The sequence below is a fragment of the Thamnophis sirtalis genome, unplaced genomic scaffold, assembly GCF_051295495.1.
Source record: "Thamnophis sirtalis isolate CommonGarterSnake01/CBP01778 unplaced genomic scaffold, rThaSir2_p1.2 scaffold_14, whole genome shotgun sequence".
Taxonomy (NCBI): domain Eukaryota; kingdom Metazoa; phylum Chordata; class Lepidosauria; order Squamata; family Natricidae; genus Thamnophis; species Thamnophis sirtalis.
Genome location: NW_028261394.1, coordinates 25,049,666 through 25,070,416, shown reverse-complemented (window position 1 = coordinate 25,070,416; position 20,751 = coordinate 25,049,666). Strand labels below are relative to the sequence as shown.

Here is a 20,751-nt window from a genome sequence, read left to right as displayed (position 1 = left end):
ATATAGCAGGGGTATCAAACTCAATTTCATTGAGGGCTGCCTCAGGATTGCGTTGGGCTTTGGGGTGCCAGGGAATGTAGCCATGATGGCCGTGGCCGGTTCGATGTCCCTTGTGTCAGGTGCACCTATCGTGGCCCAGGCAGGGCTAGGAGGAGTCACTTTTGCTACTAGTTTGTTTTGCTAGCACTCAGCCAGAGAAAACTGAGCTCGGGGGACCAGGCACAGACTTCTGGGCTTCATTTTCAGCTGTGATAGCCTCCTGCAGCCCTCTGCCAGCAAAAAGGGCCACTGCGTGCAGCCCTCCCAAGCTCCATTTTCACTGGCAGAGTCACTGTGGGCTGGTCCTTCGCTGTTCCAGGGCGGCCTTACGGGCCAGATCTGGGCCCTGGGCCTTGAGTTTGACACCCCTGGTATATAGGATCCGTTGCCATGCACAGGGAATTGGATTAAACAATCAACAGGGTCCCTTCCAATCAGGGGTGGGTTCCTGATGGCATTACTACTGGTTCAGAGCCCAAAAAAGTTTGCACGCACGCACGCCAGATTTACATGCGTGTGTGTGCACTTTAAAAGGTCTGCACATGCGCACAACATTAAAAGGGGGGGAATTACATTATTTCAATGAAGATTGTTCTGTGCATGTGCAGAACAGAAAATAAAGAGGGTGCCACCAAGGGTAGAACCGGCTCAGTCATGTGTTTGGCCAAGTTACTACCTATTCAGCTGAACCAGTCCGTACTGGTAGGAATCCACCTCTGCTTCCAATTCTATGATTCTTTGGCCAGGCAGCTTCTGCTCCTTGGAGCCTATCGGCATCCATCTTTTCAGGGTGGGTGGGGAATATCAAAATGGTGGCTGGACACTCCAGCCATTTTTCATGCATGGCAGCCTCGAATCGTGTATTCTGCAGCTTCTGTACTAATTCAGCAAGTGCCTTGGAAGTGATGCAGGAAAGACAAGTATATGTGATTTTTTAAAAAAATATAATATTCAATGTAGTATTGACTGCAAAGTAAATTTGATTAGTCCAAAGGGAAGGAAATGAGCAGTGTGGGCGGGAAAGAGAGCAAGAGGATGTTTGCCAAAATAAAGGGTTATCGACTTTCCAGGAGCAAAAGGAAATATTTATCAGTAACTCTAATCATGTTGAGAATAAAGAAACGTTATAGAAACAGCTTTTTTTAAAGTCCTAATTTGTTTACCATAATTAGATTTAATTTTTAAAAACATCAGAGTTGTCACAGATAGAATTCATGCCTGCAGTTCCTGGCAAGCCTGTCAATATGTCAGAATAACTCTGGCATCTCCACAGATCTCATCACATCACAGGCCAAGGCTCAAGATGCTACATCTCACCCCTGAAGGGAGTGACTGTGGTGAGCATTAAGTCCTAGCCAGAAGCTTTTGCTAATGTTCGATTCCACACAATGGAGCTGGCTATGGTGGGTATTTTCTTAAAGGAAGCTAATCAACTAATCTAATCTGGAAAGAATTAATCTAGAACTAAGGAGAAATTTCCTAACAGGTAGAACATTTAGTCAGTGGAATGACTTGTCCCCAGAAGTTGTGGGTGCTCCAACTTTGGAGGCTTTTAAGAAGAGATTAGACAACCATTTGTCGGAAATGGTATAGGGCCGGGATGGTGAACCTATGGCACAGGTGCCACAGGTGGCATGTGGAGCCATTTGCCAGTTGCATGCGCGCACTGGCCAGCTGAGTTCAGCCTTTTTTAAAGCCATTTTTTTCCCCTCTCCAGGCTCCAGAGGCTTTATAAGGAGGCTGGGGAGGGTGAAAACAACTTCCGCCACCCGGAGGCCCTCCAGAGGCTTGAGGAGCTTCCCTGAAGCCTCCGGAGCACAAAAACCTGACCCTATGGGCAAACCGGAAGTTCGGGGATGTACTTCCGGTTTGCTCATAGGGCCGGGTTAAGCCCTCAGGAGCCATCAGGGGCCTTCCAGAGGCTTCCCTGAAGGCTCCGGAGGATGAAAAACGACCCTATGAGCAAACCGGAAGTTTGCTGTTTTTAGTCCTCCGGAGCCTTCAGGGAAGCCTCTGGAAGGTCCCTGAAGGCTCCTGAAGCCTGGGGAGGGCAAAAAAAACATGCAAAAAAAAAGGGGTTGTGCCTGTCATGCGCGCATGCATGCTCGGGTGTGTGTCGCACATTGCACTATGGGTGTGGCACGCCCACGCATGCCCCCCCTGCGCTCCCTCCGCTTATGGCACGTGAGCCAAAAAAGGTTCGCTATCGCTGCTTGAGCATGGGGTTGGACTAGAAGATCTCCAAGGTCCCTTCCAATTCCATTATTATATTAAATAGTTATTATGTAATTCTTTTACAGGTCATTTCTAAGCAGCCTCATTAGGTGTGGTTGTGGGGTTTTCCATGCTCAGCCTTAAAGAAGGAGGAGCCGGGAGTGACAGGCAGCTGAAATGGGGCTTTCCCATAGGTGTTGCCCATCATCACTTCATAGGTGGCTCAAGGCAGAACAGGAGGTGAGGGCCAGGCGATAATTTGCCGGAAGCTCTCCAGCGCACCTCAACAACGGGGCCTGCTGTGCAGAGGCCAGTCCTGGGCATTTCAGACAGACTTATTTGCAAGCGAACGTGCAGAGACATACGGTATAAAATACTCTTGTGATTATTCCATCTTCGAAGGCTAATGGAAAAATCTTTCAGACATAAACGTCTGATAGCTTTCAATTCCCCTGTTAAGTTGGCTTTGCAAAGAGAGAAGCATGTTGCTTTCCTGGGGGGGGGGGAGGGATGGGCTGGAGCTGCCTCTCCATATTTCACACACTGAGCTCAAAGCGATCGCTTCTGCTGTCTATAACTTTGGACAGCAATCCACGCTCGGGTGCACATTGGTGTCTCCTCCTCAGAACAAATGGCTTGCAACCCCCTTTGCAAATCAAGGTGAGACCAAGGTTGGTCTGCTCGGGCTCACATCTGCTTGCTGCCAGCAACGACGCAGCAACGTGGTTAAAAGGAAGGAGTAAAAAACCTGGATGTTGCCCCTTGCTGCTGGAGGCCTCTCTTAATATGCTGGCGGTATAATGACTTAGAAATTGTTTGGCTCCGTGCTTCACCTGCTCAGTTCCCTGCCTCTTCCTGCCCTGTGGTTGCTCCAGGATTGTTGAACAATCAGATAGCAGCTGGTAGGGTTGCCTGCAAGGAGTATCAATCCTTCCCTTCTCCACCATCCAGTCAGAGCTGAAGAAGCTTCTTGGATGAGAAGCAAAACGTCTTCAAAAGAAAAAAAAAACAAGGAAGTCCAGTTGCCTCCTGAAAAAAGCACCTTTGGGACAATCATGACCTGGAATCTTCATAGACATTTAGCTATGAACTAGTAGGGCTGAGTTTGGTTGGCAGTCTGCGGCAATGAGAACAAAGCGTCTATAAGGAATAAAGATTCCAGCCTGTATCCTTTAAAACAGTGGTCTCCAACCTTGGCATCTTTAAGACCTGTGGACTTCAACTCCCAGAGTTCCTCAGCCAGCAAAGCTGGCTGAGGAACTCTGGGAATTGAAGTCCACAAGTCTTAAAGTTGCCAAGGTTGGAGACTACTGCTTTAAAAGATTATCAGATTTGGAAGGGACCTTGTAGGTCATCTAGTCCAACCCCCAGCCCAAGCAGGAGACCCTGCACAATTTCTGACCGATGGCAGTCGAGTCTCTTCCTGAAAGCTTCCAGTGATGAAGCTCTCACAACTTCCAAAGGCAACTTCTGTTCCATGGGTTGATTGTTCTCACTGTCAGGAAATTCCTCCTTATTTCCAGGTTGAATCTCTCTCCTTGGTCAGTTTCCATCCATTGTTCCATCCATTATCCTGGCCAGATTTCAGTTACGAAAGGATGGAGAAAGTGGCCCTTGGATTTTTCCTGCCTAAAACTTTGCATATGCAGTTCTTTAAATACCAGATTTGTACTTTACTAGAAAAGGGGTGCTCAACTTAGAGGTGGGGCTCAGTCAGTAAGCTGACAGAACACACATGCACAGACCTTCTTAATTAAAATGCAAATGCAGTTGCTATTCCCCTTAGAATTATTCTCTTCTCCAAATTTTGCAAGGCAGTTTGCTCAAGCTATGCAAATCTTATGGGAAGGCCCATTCCTTTTTTCCTAATATAACCAACTTTTGCACAGTTGATTTCTGTTTATTCTCTTCAATTTTATAAACTGCATGATATAAAACCACAGCAAACTTTTGCAAATAAGAGATTTGCAGATGGCACTCTAATTTTCACATTACTTCAAAACTACAAAAGATTAAACATAGACCACAAATTTCTTACCCATTCTAATGGGGTGTCTCAGTGGTGGGATTCAATTTTTTTTTACTATCGATTCTGTAGGTGTGGCTTGGTGGGCGTGGCAGGGGAAGGATACTGTAAAATCCCCATTCCCTCCCGATCAGCTGGGACTCGGGAGGCAGAGAATAGATGGGGGCAGGGCCAGTCAGAGATGGTATTTACTCCCTCTCCAACTTACTCAAAATTTCTGCTACCGGTTCTCCAGAACCGGTCAGAACCTGCTGAATACCACCTCTGGTATGTCTCCATTTTAAGCCAACCATTGGCAATTCGGTGCTGGTTTAAGGTCTGCCAGACTGGATTGCAGAATCTGAATGACCACTAGAGGGCAGTGGGCAAAGACAACCTTTCTGCATCTCTTGGCCACCCTCCAGTGGCCAATCAGTTTTTTGCAAGTGCCCCATTATTGCCACTGTGCTTTCTCAAATACTGTCTTCATGCAAATATTAAATGCGACAGCAGAGAGTTGTTAAGTAGAAGCCACAAGTATGTGCTGACAGGGCCGGAACCTTGATGGAGCTAATTAATGCTATTCCTGGCAATAGAGCCAGAGATGATGGGGAGGAATTAAAAGCCCCAGGTTGGCATCTTTGTTCTCAGGGTAGAATTCCAACTGAATGTTAATTAAGTCCAGGAAATGTCGCTCTAATTGGGATGCCTACAAGAATAAGCAGCAACATAAAGTTTCGACTTGTGCTTGTAATGATGCAGGAGGTTGTGGAGCCTCTGCTTGCGCTGAGTTTGCCATCTCTCTCTCTTCCATCATGCAGGAAATTGCTCAAAATTCTCTCATTTCATTTCACAGGAACCAAAAAGCAGTTTTAGGGAATTTTGTCAGTGTTTTATTTTGCCAACTAGTCACACAAAGGTGAGGCCACCCATTGGCTAACAGATGCGGCCCAAGCAGGAAACTTCAGGTAGCCCTCGATGTAGAACAGATCATTTAGAAGTAACTTATTACCATTTTCCACACTTATGACCTTTGCAGCATTCCCATCGTCACATGATCAAAATTCAGATGCTTGGCAACTAGTTCACATTTATGACAGTTGCAGGTCACTTGATCGCCTTTTGCGACGTTTTGATAAGCAAAGTCAATGGAGAATCCAGAAACTTTGTTACTAATTTAACAACTGTGGTGATTCACTTAACAACTATGACAAGAAAGGTTGTAAAATAGGGCAAAATAATAAATATCTCGCTTAACAATGGAAATTTGGAGTTCACTTGTGGTCGTAAGTCGAGGACTACCTGTACTAAATGTGGATTTGGGAGGCTTCCTGAAGTCCAAAATAGCGTAAACCCGAGGCCCCTGGGAGGTAGGAGCATTCATTTCTTCTTTTTCACATTTCCTCTTTTTTATGGATAATTTTTATTAAAGGAACATTTTACAAAGATTCTTAAAACAATAGAAATATAGAGGTAAAGAAAGAGATTATAGAAGGATAAAAGAATAAGTGAAGAGTGACAAAAGAGTAAGGAAAACAAGAGCAATCCAAAGAAGTGGCTTCCCTTTCTGTGTGTGCAGAAGTTGCCAGCTGCCACTCCCATCCTCCATGTTGCGGCTCATGGCTCTTTTTTTCCCGTGGACAAAGCTTTTTAATCAATAAATCCCCCAATCAGCAGTTCGTGTTTATCCCTTTTCAGCAAAGAGTCTGTAAAGAGTTTTCCAATCTTTTATAAACGGAGTTTCCTCTTGAATCAAACAAGTCAATTTAGCCATTTCTGCAAACCCGGCCACCTTCACAATCCATCACTGGTGTTTCTGTGCTCTTCCATCCTTGTGCCTATAACAGCCTGGCTACAGGAAATAGCAATAGCAATAGCAGTAGACTTATATACCGCTTCATAGGCCTTTCAGGCCTCTCTAAGCGGTTTACAGAGAGTCAGCATATTGCCCCCAACAATCTGGGTCCTCATTTTACCCACCTCGGAAGGATGGAAGGCTGAGTCAACCCTGAGCCGGTGAGATTTGAACCGCTGACCTGCTGATCTAGCAGTAGCCTGCAGTGCTGCATTTAACCACTGCGCCACCTTGGCTCTTAGAAACCAGACAACCGTGAGCCTTTTCTAGTTCAGCACCCCTAAGTCCCACTCTCATTGGAATGTTAATTTTTTTAAACTCTGCATCATAGAATAGAATGGAATGGAATGGAATAGAATAGAATAGAATAGAAATATGGAATGGAATAGAATAGAATAGAATAGAAATATTGAGTGGAATAGAATAGAAATATGGAATAGAATGGAATAGAATAGAATAGAATAGAAATATGGAATGGAATAGAATAGAATAGAATTCTTTATTGGCCAAGTGTGGTTGGACACACAAGGAATTTGTCTTTGATGCATATACTCTCATTGTACATAAAAAGACAAAATACATTAATCAAGAATCATAAGGGACAACACTTAATGATAGTCATAGGGTACAAATAAGCAATCAATCACACAAGGAAACAATATAAATCGTAAGGATACAAGCCACAAAGTTACAGTCCTGCAGTCATAAGTGGGAGGAGATGGGTGATAGGAACTATGAGAAGACTAATAGTAATAGTAATGCAGCCTTAGTGAATAGTTTGACAGTGGTGAGGGAATTATTTGTTTAGCAGAGTGGTGGCGTTTGGAGAAAAAACTCTGCTTGTGTAGTTCTCTTGGTGTGCAGTGCTCTATTGCGTCGTTTTGAGGGTAGGAATTGAAACAATTGATGTCCAGGATGTGATGGGTCTGTAGATATTTTCACAGCCTCTTTTTGACTCGTGCAGTGGACAGGTCCTCAATGGAAGGCAGGATGGTAGTCTTTGTTTTTCCTGCAGTTTTAATTATCCTCTGAAGTCCGTGTCTGTCTTGCGTCATCACATGTATTTGTATCCAGTACCTTTTCACTTTTTCATAAGTCCACCATGCACGATAAAATGTCTCTTTACGTTTTTCACATTTTCAATAGTGATTAGAAGTTCCTTTGTACATCTTAGACAATTCCTCTGGAGTCAGATATCCATGGTACATAATTTTTTTAAAAAAGTTTTCTTTTAAATCGTGAGACAAATGAATTTCAGACCTTGTAACCATCTTCTCTTCCCTTGATTTATTTGAATATTATAACTAAAATTCTATGCCCATTGTTCTATACATTCTTTAACTTGCTCTTCTTCCATTTTAAATCACTAAATGCACTAAAAGGTGTATACTTTTTAGTACAGGAAGTCCTCAACCTACAACCTCAGTTGAGTCCAAAATTTCAGTTGTTAAGGGAGACGTTTGTTAAGTGAGTTTTGCTCCATTTTATGATCTTTCTTGTCCTGATTATTAAGTGAATCGCTGCAGTTATTAAGCTAGTACAGTGTTTCTCAACCTTGGCAACTTGAAGATGTCCGGACTTCAACTCCCAGAATTCCCCAGCCAGCGAATGCTGGGAGTTGAAGTCCGGACATCTTCAAGTTGCCAAAGTTGAGAAACACTGAGCTAGTAGCTTAAAGTACTCATTGACTTTGCTTGTCAAAAGGTCGCAAAAGGGGATCACGTGACCCCCCCCCCCACGACACTGTGACCATCATAAGTATGAGTCAATTGCAAGGTGTCTGAATTTTGATCATGACCATAGGGATGCTGCAACGGTCGTAAGTCACTTTTTGCAGTGCCGTTGTAACTTCAAATGGTCACAAAATGAACTGTTGTGAGTCAAGGACTGTCTGTAATCGCATGTTCATCTTTAAGCACAAAACATTTTCAAATTCTTTTCTATCACATTCTATTCCTGACAGGGTCTAGTCATCCAGGCACCAATCTAGGAAGCATGAAAACATGAGTTCAAGTCTCGCCTTAAGTCAGTCTCTCTCTCTCAGCCCGATCAACTTCACAGGGTTGTTGTTGTTATTGTTGTGGGGAAATTGTGTTAGATATGTTCACCGTCCTGAGTTATTTGTAAAAAGAATAGAATGGAATGGAATAGACAGAGTTGGAAGGGAGCTTGGAGGTCTTCTAGTCCAACCCCCTGTTTAGGCAGGAAACCTTACACCACTAGACAAATGGCTATCCAGTCTCTTCTTTAAAACTTCCATTGTTGAAGCATTCACAACTTCTGGAGGCAAGTTGTTCCAGTGATTAATTGTTCTTGCTGTCAGGAAATTTCTCCATAGTTCTAAGTTCCTTCTCTCTTTGATTAGTTTCCACCCGTTGCTTCTTGTTCTGCCTTCAGGTGCTTTGGAGAATAGTTTGACTCCCTCTTCTTTGGGGCAACCCCTGAAATATTGGAACACTGCTATCATGCCTCCCCATGTCCTTCTTTTCATTAAACTAGACATACCCAGTTCCTGCAACCGTTCTTCATATGTTTTAGTCCCCAGTCCCCTCATCCTCTTTGTTGCTCTTCTCTGCACTCTTTCTAGAGTCCCCACATCTTTTCTACATCGTGGCGACCAGAACTGAATGCAGGATTCCAAGTGTGGCCTTACCAAGGCATTATAAAGTGGTATTAACACTTCACGTAGTCTTGATTCTATCCCTCAGTTTATGCAGCCTAGAACTGTGTTGGCCTTTTTGGCAGCTGCTGCACACGGCTGGCTCCTATTTAAATGGTTGTCCACTAGGACTCATTATATGTTCTTCCACTGAAATTCTAAAAATGAGGTAGATATAGCAAACTTCCCTAGGTTAGTCAAAGATGCAGTAGTCACATTTACCTAATATGCTAAAATCGTTTAATCTTCACCTTTCCTATTTAGAGACTTTGCAAATTGGGCAAACCTATGAGATCTACATCTTCTGATATTTGTGTAAAGTCATCAAATTCTCTAAGAATTAATGAGAAGAAGGGAGAGTTAAATGAAAACCTCAAAAGAAAAGAGAAACATATTTTCCTGAGCAATTCTCTTCATTAAGCTGATAAACATCAAATATTCAACTTGTTTTGAAGGTGAAACTATAGTTTATAACAGTTGTTGGACAAGAAATACATCGAAGCTGACAAAAACATTCCATATTTCATTTCACACAATTGCAATTCCGGCCCATGAGAAATTCCCACAATCATACCACAATGTTTCACTAAGATAGTCCCCGAGCTATGACCACAATTGAGCCCAAAACTTGTTGCTAAGTGAAACATTTGTTAAGTGAGCTTGTCCCCATTTTACAACCTTTCTTGCCACAGTTGTTTAAGTCAGTGTTTCTCAACCTTGACAACTTGAAGTCCACAGGACTTCAACTCCCAGAATCCTTCAGTTCCCACAATTCCCCAGCCAGTCTGGCTGACCGAGGAATTCTGGGAGTTGAAGTCCACAGGATTTCAAGTTGCCAAGGTTGAGAAACACTGGTTTAAGTGAATCATTGCAGTTGTTAATTAGGAACCCGGTTGTGAAGCCAATGTGGCTTCCCCATTAATTTTACTTGTCAGAAGGGGGATCACATGATGCCAGGACTCTGCAACCATCATAAATATGAGTCAAACACCTGAATTTTGATCACGTGACCAAGGGGTAGCTGCAATGGTCATAAGTATGAAAAATGATCCTGTCACTTTTTTCAGTGTTGTTGTAACTTTGAATGGTCACTAAATGAACTGACGTCATCCTTGGGGAGTATTTAAATGCTCTGGGGAGAGGCAGGAGGCCTCTGCTACTCACCCTTGGAATCACTGCAATGTGCAAAGAGGCCGGGGGACAGAAGGGCCTCTGACATGCAGATCTGTCCGCCGTGGAGTCTCAGTGTTAGAATGCAGGGCAAGTAGTCCTTGACTTACAACAGTTCATTCAGTGAACTTTCAAAGTTACAAAGGAACTGAAAAAGTGACTTCTGGCTGTTTTTCACACTTATGACCGTTGCAGTGTCGCCATAGACATTGTGGTTTACATGCAGATGCTTGGCAAGTGGTTCATATTTATGACGGTCGCAGTGTTCCAGGGTCATGGGATCAGCCCTCTGACAAGCAAAGTCAATGAGGAAGCCAGATTCACTTAACAACTATCTTCCTAAGTAACAGCTGCAGTGATTCACTTAACAAATACGGCAAGAAAAGTCGTAAAATTGGATTTCATTTCATTTTTTTCATTTTAATTTTATTTGTATGCCGCCCTTTTCCCTGAAGGGACTCAGGGCGGCTCACAACTCAAAGGGAGGGAAAAAATAAACAAAGTTACAAAAAACATAGAAACCATACATAGTTTAAAAAAAAACACAACAATCATACCATTCGAAGTGGGGCAGCGAGTCTTTAGCCCCAGGCCTGTCGGAACAGCCAGGTTTTAAGGGCTATGCGGAAGGCCTGGAGGGTGGTGAGGGTACGAATCTCCACGGGGAGTTCGTTCCAGAGGGTCGGAGCAGCCACAGAGAAGGCCCTCCTCCGGGTAGTCGCCAGTCGACACTGGCCGGCCGATGGAATTCGGAGGAGGCCTAGTCTGTGGGATATAATTGGTCTAGTGGAGGTAATTGGCAGTAGGCGGTCTCTCAAGTACCCAGATCCAATACCATGAAGGGCTTTGTAGGTGACAACTAGCACCTTGAAGCGTACCTGGAGATCAACAGGCAGCCAGTGCAGCTCGCGTAGGATAGGTGTTACGTGGGTGAACCGAGGCGCACCCACGATCGCTCGCGCGGCTGCATTCTGGACAAGCTGAAGTCGCCGAATACTCTTCAAGGGCAGCCCCATGTAGAGCATGTTGCAGTATTCCAGTCTGGAGGTCACAAGGGCACGAGTGACTGTTGTGAGAGCCTCCCGGTTCAGGTAGGGACGCAACTGGTGCACCAGGCGAACCTGGGCAAATGCCCCCCTGGTCACAGCTGACAAATGGTGTTCAAAAGTCAGCTGTGGGTCCAGGAGGACTCCCAAGTTGTGCACCCTATCTGAGGGGCGTACTATTTGACCCCCCAGCCTGAGAGGTGGAACACTTGGCCAATTAGTAGGAGGGAAGCACAGCAGCCACTCGGTCTTATCTGGATTGAGTACAAGCTTGTTAACCCCAATCCAGTCCCTAACAGCCTCGAGGCCCTGGCACATCACGTCCATCGCTTCATTGAGTTGGCACAGGGCGGACAGATACAGCTGTGTATCGTCCGCATACTGGTGGTATTTTATCCCGTGCCGTCGAATGATCTCACCCAGCGGTTTCATGTAGATATTAAAGAGGAGGGGGGACAGGACCGAACCCTGAGACACCCCATACGTTAGGGGCCTAGGGGTCGATCTCTGCCCTCCGACCAACACCGACTGCGACCTGTCCGAGAGATAAGAGGAGAACCACCGTAAAACAGTGCCTCCCACCCCCACCTCCCGTAGTCGTCGCAGAAGGATACCATGGTCGATGGTATCGAAAGCCGCCGAGAGGTCCAGGAGTACTAGGATGGAGGCATGACCTCCATCCCTGGCTCTCCAGAGATCATCGATCAATGCGACCAAAGCGGTTTCCGTGGTGTAGCCAGGCCTGAAACCCGACTGGAAGGGATCTAGATAACTGGTTTCCTCCAAGGACCGCTGGAGCTGAAAGGCCACCACCTTCTCAACAACCTTCCCCACAAAGGGGAGGTTGGAGACTGGACGATAGTTGTTTAGGACGGCTGGATCCAAAGATGGTTTCTTCAGGAGGGGTCTCACCACCGCCGCCTTTAATGCGGGGGGAAAGACCCCCTCCCGAAGGGAGGCGGTAACAACCGCCTGGATCCAGCCCCGTGTCACCTCCCTGCTCTTAACAACCAGCCAGGAGGGGCACGGGTCCAGTACACATGTGGAGGCACTTACAGCTCTCATGGCCTTGTCCACGTCCTCAGGGGTAACAGCTTGACATCTCAAATTTCTCACTTAGCCACTTAACTTCTGGGCTCCCTTGTGGCCAGAGGACGACCGGTACTGCAACCTAATTCTGCCCAGGTCCAGGGTCTTCACTGGCTCAAGGTTGGCTCAGCCTGTTGTTTTACTGGCCACTTGAGAGGGAGCCACGGAGAAGGAGAGAATTCAGCAGCCGTCTCTGCTTTGCCCGTGGCCCTCCGGCCCATCTCTCCTTGCTTCACCTGCTTTCCCTCTCCTGAAACAATATTGGGGAATAGAAAGGTTGAGACAAACAACATCTCTTGGTCTACGAGGCCGAGAGCTCCTTGGCCAAAAGAATTAGTAGCAATTTAAAGCAAACAAGCAACATGAATAAATATTCATCAGCAACAGCAATAAAAAATTATTTATGTTCAATCTGCTCTCCAGTCTTTGCATCCGAGGGCTGAGAAGAAGCCAGTTCCAGCTCAAATCCCAAAGGCAGACAAATCTTTTTTTAAAAAACTACCGGTTCTGTGGGTGTGGCTTGGTGAGGGGTCATGTGACTGGGTGGGCGTGGCTATGTAGTCATGCAACTGGGGGATCAAAAGACAGAAACTCACAAGGTCCTGCTGGAGCAGGGTTGGACTAGATGACCTCCAGGTCCCTTCCAGCCCTGGATTATTATCCTCTGAACCTGCAGTGCCAGGTTTGTAGTCCTTCCTTCCTCTCCTTTTTCCCTCCCACTTCTTTCTTTCTTTCTTTCTTTCTTTCTTTCTTTCTTTCTTTCTCTCTCTCTCTTTCTCTCTTTCTTTCTTTCTTTCTTTCTTTCTTTCTCAACACCCACAGACCTTGATTTTTGGCCTAACAAGCTTCAGAAAAGAATACTGGGAGCAAAAACGGACCCACACCCCCACCACTGCATTTCCAGAGAACCTGTAGTAAAATAATGCTTTAAAAGTTTTTTTTTTAAAAAGTTCCGGAGCTCAGCTGTGCAACATACGATATTTGGAACTTTTTAAAAAACTTTTTTTTAGTATTTTTTACTACCAGTTTGGGGCAAACTGGCCCGAACCAGTAGCATTTCACTCCTGATACTGAGACAGAGAAGATGCAAATCTCCTGGATTTCCAGATCCCTCCTGCAACCAGTGGGAGGGAACATAGAAGCCAGAAAAGAACAGCAGCTGACCTCTGGCCAAATGAGTCTGGGAAACACTGCCATCCCAAGCAGTTTCCCATCCTGAGTGGTGCTGTGGCCTAGAGGCGGCGTTCTCACCTCACATTCAAGAGGCTGGGCACAATGAGAATATATCTGCTGAATATAACTCCGCATTGGCAACAGGAAGGGCATCCGGCCAGTAAGCACTCAGCTCCATTCAGCTGCCCAGACCCCACCCCACAAGGGATTATGGGGGTCATTAAAAGAAGATAATGACAAGCAGTTTCCCATCCTGTGCCCACCTTCAGCTGTTCTTCCAATCTGGCACAGGTGGAGTCTCAGTGCCCACCATTTGTCATGCACCCACTGGATCAAATCAGGATTTTGGTGTGCTTTTATTTTAATAAAGATTCTCCATCTCCTTTTTGTCTTAAATAAACTGCACAGATGACAGGAAAATCTGGAATTATACTCTCTCCCAGGGAAGCGTTTGGCTTCCACACTCCCAACTTTGAGGAAAAGAATCCAATTTCTTTCAGCAACCTTTCTTAGATTGATACTAACTGTCCTGATTTTAAGTTTGATTTTAGTTTTCTTGACTTTATTCTTCACTTCTGTACTTTTTAAACTTGGTTTTATTGGTGTAAGATGTCTTAGAACATAGAAGATAGAATCACAGGACTCAAAGGGACCTTGGAGGTCTTCTAGTCCAACCCCCTGCTCAAGGCAGGAGTCCTTCTACCATCCCAGTCTAATGGTTGCTCGGTATATTTTTGAAAACCTCCAGTGATGAAGCACCCACAACTCCGAGAGGCAATCTGCTCCGTTGGTTAATCAGAAAATTTCTCCTTACTTCTAGATTGAATCTCTCTTTGACAAACTTCCACCCATTAGGTCTTTCCTGCCCTTTGGTGCTTTGGATAATGAATGAACCTCATTATCATTATTACCTTCAAATACCAGAAGACAGTTGTCCCCCGATTCTTCTTTTCAGTAGGCTGGACATATCTAAACGTCAGGGTTCCAAATAGCATCCAAAAGTAAATCAGAGTCCAAGGCAAAGTATTGCTCAGAGTTCCAATTTATTAGGAGAGCCATGTTGGCACATCTGGGGAAACCCGAATTTGAAAGCTTTCCGGTTTCCCCCACCCAGTTGAAAGTTCAAGATCTTGCCCCCCCCTCCCCACAAGTCCATCACATTGTCCAATCTCCCACTGCCACACTGGCAGTTCCACCCATTCAGTGCCAGTCAGGTGCAGAGGTGCAGAGACAAAGGATGACCTTGGCTTTCTGAGAAGAATGTTGTTATGGCTACATAGCATCTAACTCTGTACAATCCCCCTTCCCATTTTCCCACAACAGAAAAGGCATAGTAGAATAATAGAAAGTGTGGCAGGCCAAAGATCCAACAGGAATATGGCTGCAGGCCTGACACTAGTTCCCTCAACCATTTTTGATATGATTTACCCTCTATGTCTCTGTTGCTCTTCCCCACATTTTGTATTTTTCAGAGTATAAGACACACCAAGATTTTGAAGAAGCAAATTAAAAAAAAAGTTTTTGCACTCTGCAGACCTCCCCAAAACAGCCCATTTTTTTGCAAAAACAGGCCCATATTTAGGATATCTCATCCCATGGTGTCAGATGGTCTCACCCAACGTAGATATTAAAATGGAGCAGAGAAAGTACTGAGCCCTATGCCCCCTCCCCAAAGGAATGACTGTGGGCTGGACCCCTTGCTCCCTATGAACCTGAATTGGGACCAGCCTTGGAGAAATGAGTGGCCTCCAGCAGCTCAGCCAGGGAGCTTGCTACTGCCAAACCATTTCCAAGAGGGAAATTCCCCCATTTGGCCTCCCCCAGGTCTTGGTGGTGCACACTAGGTTAGTGAGATCACAAATAGGCGGGGGGCTTGTTGTTGACTGACCTGGCTTTCATTAGCAGCAGCCTCTGTGGGTCCACTGTCCAGTCCAGGGTCTGGGCATGAGCTCAGAGACCGGGACAGGCCACTGGTAATAAGTATAGGGACGTCTTCCTCATTGGCTCCCACCTCACCCCATGCCTGTTTGTCACTACTTGAATCTGTTGCCACATCCCACAGCCCAGAAGGGGATTCTCTGCCTGCCTTCCTGGCCCTGGTAGGACTGGTCGAAATTCATCTGCTAGGACTGAGCTTTGCTTTCCAAGAGATGTTTCTGCTGTCATGTGACAGGTGCTGACCTGCAGTCAGTGATTGCAGGTCCTCATTAATTAAACGGAGGCTTCCCCAGGCAGCTCTGACAATGACAAGTGGCAGCATCTGTTCTAAGGAGATGCACAAAAGAGGCTGCTTAATGTCAGTCACATTCACTGAGAAGGGAGCAGGAGGGGGGGGAGTCGCATTCCCCCTTGCGCTAAACATCAGGCATCCCAGCCTTGTTAAGCCATCCCCATTCATGCACTGCGATCAGCAACCTACCACCCTGATTCTCTGATGGGCTCTCTGGGGCACAACAGGATCCTATGAATCTACAGCAGGCCCTGTTTCTCCGGAGGTCTGGGAAGAAGCTCCAGAAAAATCTGGAAAATTAGAAACACAGATCTTAATGGAAGTTGGAGCAGAACAGAATAACAGAGATGGAAGGGACCTCAGAGGTCTTCTAGTCCCACCCCCTGCTAAGGCAGTAAACCCTTTACCATTTCAGACAAATGGTTGCCCAATCTCTTCTTTAACTTCCAGTGTTGGAGCATTCACAACTTCTGGAGACAAGTTGTTCCACTGATTAATTGTTCTAACTTTCTCCTTAGTTCTAGGTTGTTTCTCTCCTTGATTAGTTTCCATCCATTGTTTCATATCCTACCTTTGGATAAGTTGCCTTCTTCTTTGTGGAAGTCCCTGAGATATTGGAACACTGCTATCATATCACCCTAGTGCTTCTTTTCATAAAACTAGACATACCCAGTTCCAGCAACTGTTCTTTATATGTTTTAGCCTCCAGTCCCTTAATTGGATGCAGTATTCCAAGTGTGGCCTTACCAAAGCATTATGAAGTGGCATTAAGACTTCACATGATCTTGATTCTTTCCCTCTGCTTATGCAGCCTAGAACTGTGTTGACTTTTTTGGTAGCTGCAAAATTGTTGGCTCATATTTAAGTGATTGTGTGCTAGGACTCCAAGATCCCTCTCACAATTACTACTATTGAGCCAGGTATATATTATACCTGTGCATTTGGGTTTTTTTGCCTAAATGTAGAACCTTACTTTTTTCAACATTGAATTTCATTTTGTTAGATCGTGCCCAATGTTCAAGTTTGTCAAAGTCCTTCTGTATCTTAAGCCTGTCTTCTGGAGTGTTGGTATTCCTGCCAGCTTGGTGTCATCTGCAAAGATGATAAGTTCCCCATCTACCCCTCATGCAAATCATTGATGAAGATGTTGTACTGGGCCTAAGACAGAGCCTTGGGGTACCCCACTGCATACTCCCTCCATGTAGATGCAGTTCCATTGAGGACTACACGTTGAGTGCAGTTGGTCAGCCAGTTACGTTTTATCAAATGCCTTACTGAAGTCCAAGTAAATCATATCAACAGCATTTCTCTGGTCCACTAAATTGCTATTCCTGACCCTGGAAAAATCTGCCTGGATTTTGTCCATCTCCATTCACCTGCTTGAGGTAGAGAGCCATGTGCAAGCATCGAATTCAATGTCTAATTCTATGCTTGCATATAGCTCTCTATAAAAAGGGGGTGAATGGAGATGGACAAAAACCAGGCAGATTTTTCAATGGCCGGGAATAGCAACTTCTATTTTTGCTGGCTGTAGCCCTAAAAGAAAATTAAAGGGAAATGCTGCACCAATTGAATTAAAGAACAGAACAAGGAATCAAGAACACAGAATGGTGAATGGTCTCTTTTGAAAGGTTATACCTCAGAGGCTCATAAATGTCATCTCAGCAGTTCATGAGGTCAATGCGATACTGTAGGTTCTAATACACCCATCCATCATGGACCCAAACCCCAGACCTACCTATCACCTGGTGCCTTACCTGCCCTCCGGAGTCTACACCTCCTATGTTTTTCAGCCCACTGGTTTTAAAGCTAGTGGCCATTATCCTACCTTGTCATAATTCCACCAGTCAATTATATGGCATGTTGAGGAGGGACTTCCTTTAATTTGTTTTAAATTGCCTTCTGGGCAACTTCACTGGTAGATCCTTGGGTCAATCTCCCTTTCTCTAAGCAAGGCATGTTTTTATTCACACCATTGCCTTTTAAGCAAAAGAACTCCAAGGGTTTTGGAGCCCTTGTTCATTTGGTAGCCTGCCTCTCTACTTTTCCCATTTCTACAAGTAGTCCTCGACTTACAACAGTTCATTTAATGACCATTCAAAGTTACGATAGCATTGAAAAAAGTGAATAAAGACCATTTTTCACATGCATGACGATTATAGCATCCCTGAGTCATGTGATCAAAATTCAGACTTGGCAACTGACTCATATTTATGATGGTTGAAGTGTCCCAGGGTCACCTTTTGCAACCTTCTGACAAGCAAATGGGGAAGCCAGATTCACTTAACTGTGTCACTAATTTAACAACTGCAGTGATTCACTTAACAACTGGGCCGAGGAAGGTCATAAAATGGAGCCAAATTCACTTAACAAATGTTTCAATTAACAACAGAAATTTTGGCCACAATTGTGGTCATAAGTCGAGGATTACCTGCATTTTATCAACAAGAACTTCACAACATATTCCAGATGTAAACATGCCATGGATTTGTATAAGGATTTTACAACACTGGCAGTTTCATTTCCAGTCCCTGTCCAAAAAATCTTTAAGGTGGATTTGCCTGTTCCTGCACTGAATGGATCTCAAGATCCTTTTCCTGCCCAATTACAGACCGCTCATAATCCATTGAGCCGGTTTAAAGACATTGTTTGATGGAATCACCTTTGGGCTTCATCACCCTGAAATATTTCATGTTATCTGCAAGTATGACCGATTCCATGCTTATCCCCAAGTCAAGACACTTGAAATACTTTTTTAAAAAAGCTCTAATTCCAACACAGATGCTTAAAGGAAACAATTTTCACCCCCTCAACTGAAAAAAGGAAATCACCCATTGATTCTTAGACTTTCTGTTTCCTGAAGAATTAAGAAATCTATAAATAAAGGACAAGCCTTCCATCCTTGCAACTATTAAGTTTACTCACAGGTTTCAATGAGGGACCTTAATAAATGGCAAATTGGTATATATACCGATCCTGGTTTTAGAGCTATCCCAAAAGCCAATTCAATTTAAAGGTCATTGGATCAAATCCCCAAATTGAATTGACTTCTTGAATTGAATCAGGATCTCAAGCTGAACCTTCAAATTGGATCAGATGCATCTAAAGTCATTTTGATTCTTTGGGCAATCCTGTACGTCTCCATTCTCTTCAGTTGATTAAAATTGTGGGATCAATTGATACAACTTAATTGCTGCTTTAAAACAAGGGGTTTTTTCCCCCTGAGTTGCTGTGCTGGCTGGGGGATTCTGGGAGTTGAAGTCCACAGGACTTAAAGTCGCCAAGGTTGAGAAACACTGGCTTAGTACTTTTATTTTGTTTTCATACCTGGATAGTGGGGGGAGGTGATATGGCCAATGGGTGAATCAGTACCTGGGCAACGTGTGGAGCATAATTGAGAAGCACGTCAGGGGAGGCTTGCTGCCGGTTTTACTACTGGTTCACAACCCCAGCGCGCCCTGTTCAGTGTAAATTGTTCTTCATGCATGTGGAGAACAATTTACTGTGAACTGCACACGCGCAGTCACTAAAAGCCAAAATGGCGGTGGACCAGCAGTGGCAAGGGAACCAGTTTGGGGGCATGGCCAGCCTGGGTCACTGCTGGTGATGCGACCCAGGCCTGAATTCCATTACCAGTTTGGCCGAACAGGGCCAAACCAGGAGCAACCCACCTCTGAAGAGATGTTGTCTCTGGTCCCCTCTCCAGCCTTAAACAGGCCCAGACGAAACCCCTGCAGCCGCATTGAAGAGGGGATGGGCAGGGGTGGGTTCCGGCTGCCACTACTGTCAATTCGCTCAGGGACGGGCCACGCGCACTTGATGCGTACGGCACAAGCATACAGAATGCAACAAAAAATGCTCTATGCATGCCCAGCAGGCAAAAACAAGATGGCGCCGCCTACAGTGCCGCTGAGAGAACTGGTTTGGGGGCATGGCAGGCAACCACAGTTCCAGCATCCCAGGCCGCCAAGTTACTCTGGTGATGTGATGAATCCACCTATCCATTACATTTAAACTATAAGCCAGATTGACAACTGCACCATTATTTATTTATTTATTTATTCGTTTAGGAAATCTATATTCCCTTTTCACACATGATGACTCTCAAGGCAGCTTACAGGAATATAAAAACCTCATATATAAAAAAATAAAACTAATAAAAGAGAATCATCAAATAATATAATAACCACACCCACCCCAGCAACAACGCATCACATGAGCCATTGAATGGGCTCCATCCCACTCTGGGTTCCCCAGGAGAGATTGCTACCAGCTCTTCAGCGCCTTCCAGGAGAGTACTAGAGAGGGGGCCGTTCTAATCTCAGGGGGGATGATGTTCCAGAGAGAGGGGAGCCACCACATAGAAGGCCCTTCTTTTGGGTCCCACCAGAATGTATCTCCCTCGGGGATGGGACCTGCAATATTCTCGGCCTCCTCGCTCTGGTGGGTCAGGTAGATGTGACTGGCAAGAGACGGTCCCTCAGATAAGCTGGTCCCAATCCATGAAGGGCTTTAAAGGGGACAACCAGCAGCTTGAATTGCACCCGGAAGCAAATCGGCAGCCAATGCAACTCCCGCAGGAGAGGTGATACATGAGCACACCGGGCTCTGCACAAAGCCATGCGGGCCGCTGCATTTTGCACCAACTGGAGCTTCTGGGTGCTCTTCAAGGGCAGCCCCATGTAGAGCATGTTGCAATTACGAGCTTCCTGTGAATATGTGAACTGCTTAAAGCACCCTGTGCAAGTTGGCATTTGCTTTAGACAAAAAAGACAGAAGGCAGAGAGCTGTTTCCAAAGAAGCTCAGATGCCTCCTGTTAAAGCCACCAATTATACCAAGTGAGCTGCCTGTTTCCTAAAAGTGTCATCCCCAAGAAAAATAAAGAAGTCCCAGATTGGTCTCCTTCTGTGTTTGTTTTCTCTTCTCTGCCCCCGTCCTCTTGGCTTGGGATGTTCCCCACCAACCCCTTTGGAAGCCCACCCAGGGGGAAGAGTGAGGATTAAGGGCAGAAGATTGGAGTGGGTGGAAATAGAAAATGAAGGTGGGGGCAGTTAAAAGAGGTACCATATTTTTTCAGACTCTGAGATGCACCGGTGTATAAGACACACCAGGGTTTCGAAGGTAAGTAAGACAACAAAGATTTTGCCTTCCTTCAGCCCTCAGCAGCCCTCTGGAGGCTTCAGCAGGGCTGGGGCAAGGCAAAAACGGCCCATTTTTCACAAAAATTGGGTGTGGGGGCGGGGTTTTGGGTGGCCAAAAATGGCTGTATT

General features: G+C 45.2%; 1 protein-coding gene across 1 annotated transcript in view; it reads left to right on the top strand.

The window, feature by feature from the left end:
* Window positions 1-20,751, top strand: part of CHST8 (carbohydrate sulfotransferase 8) — a 296,462-nt gene that overhangs the window by 268,658 nt on the left and 7,053 nt on the right. The gene's annotated exons all lie outside the window — the stretch shown is intronic.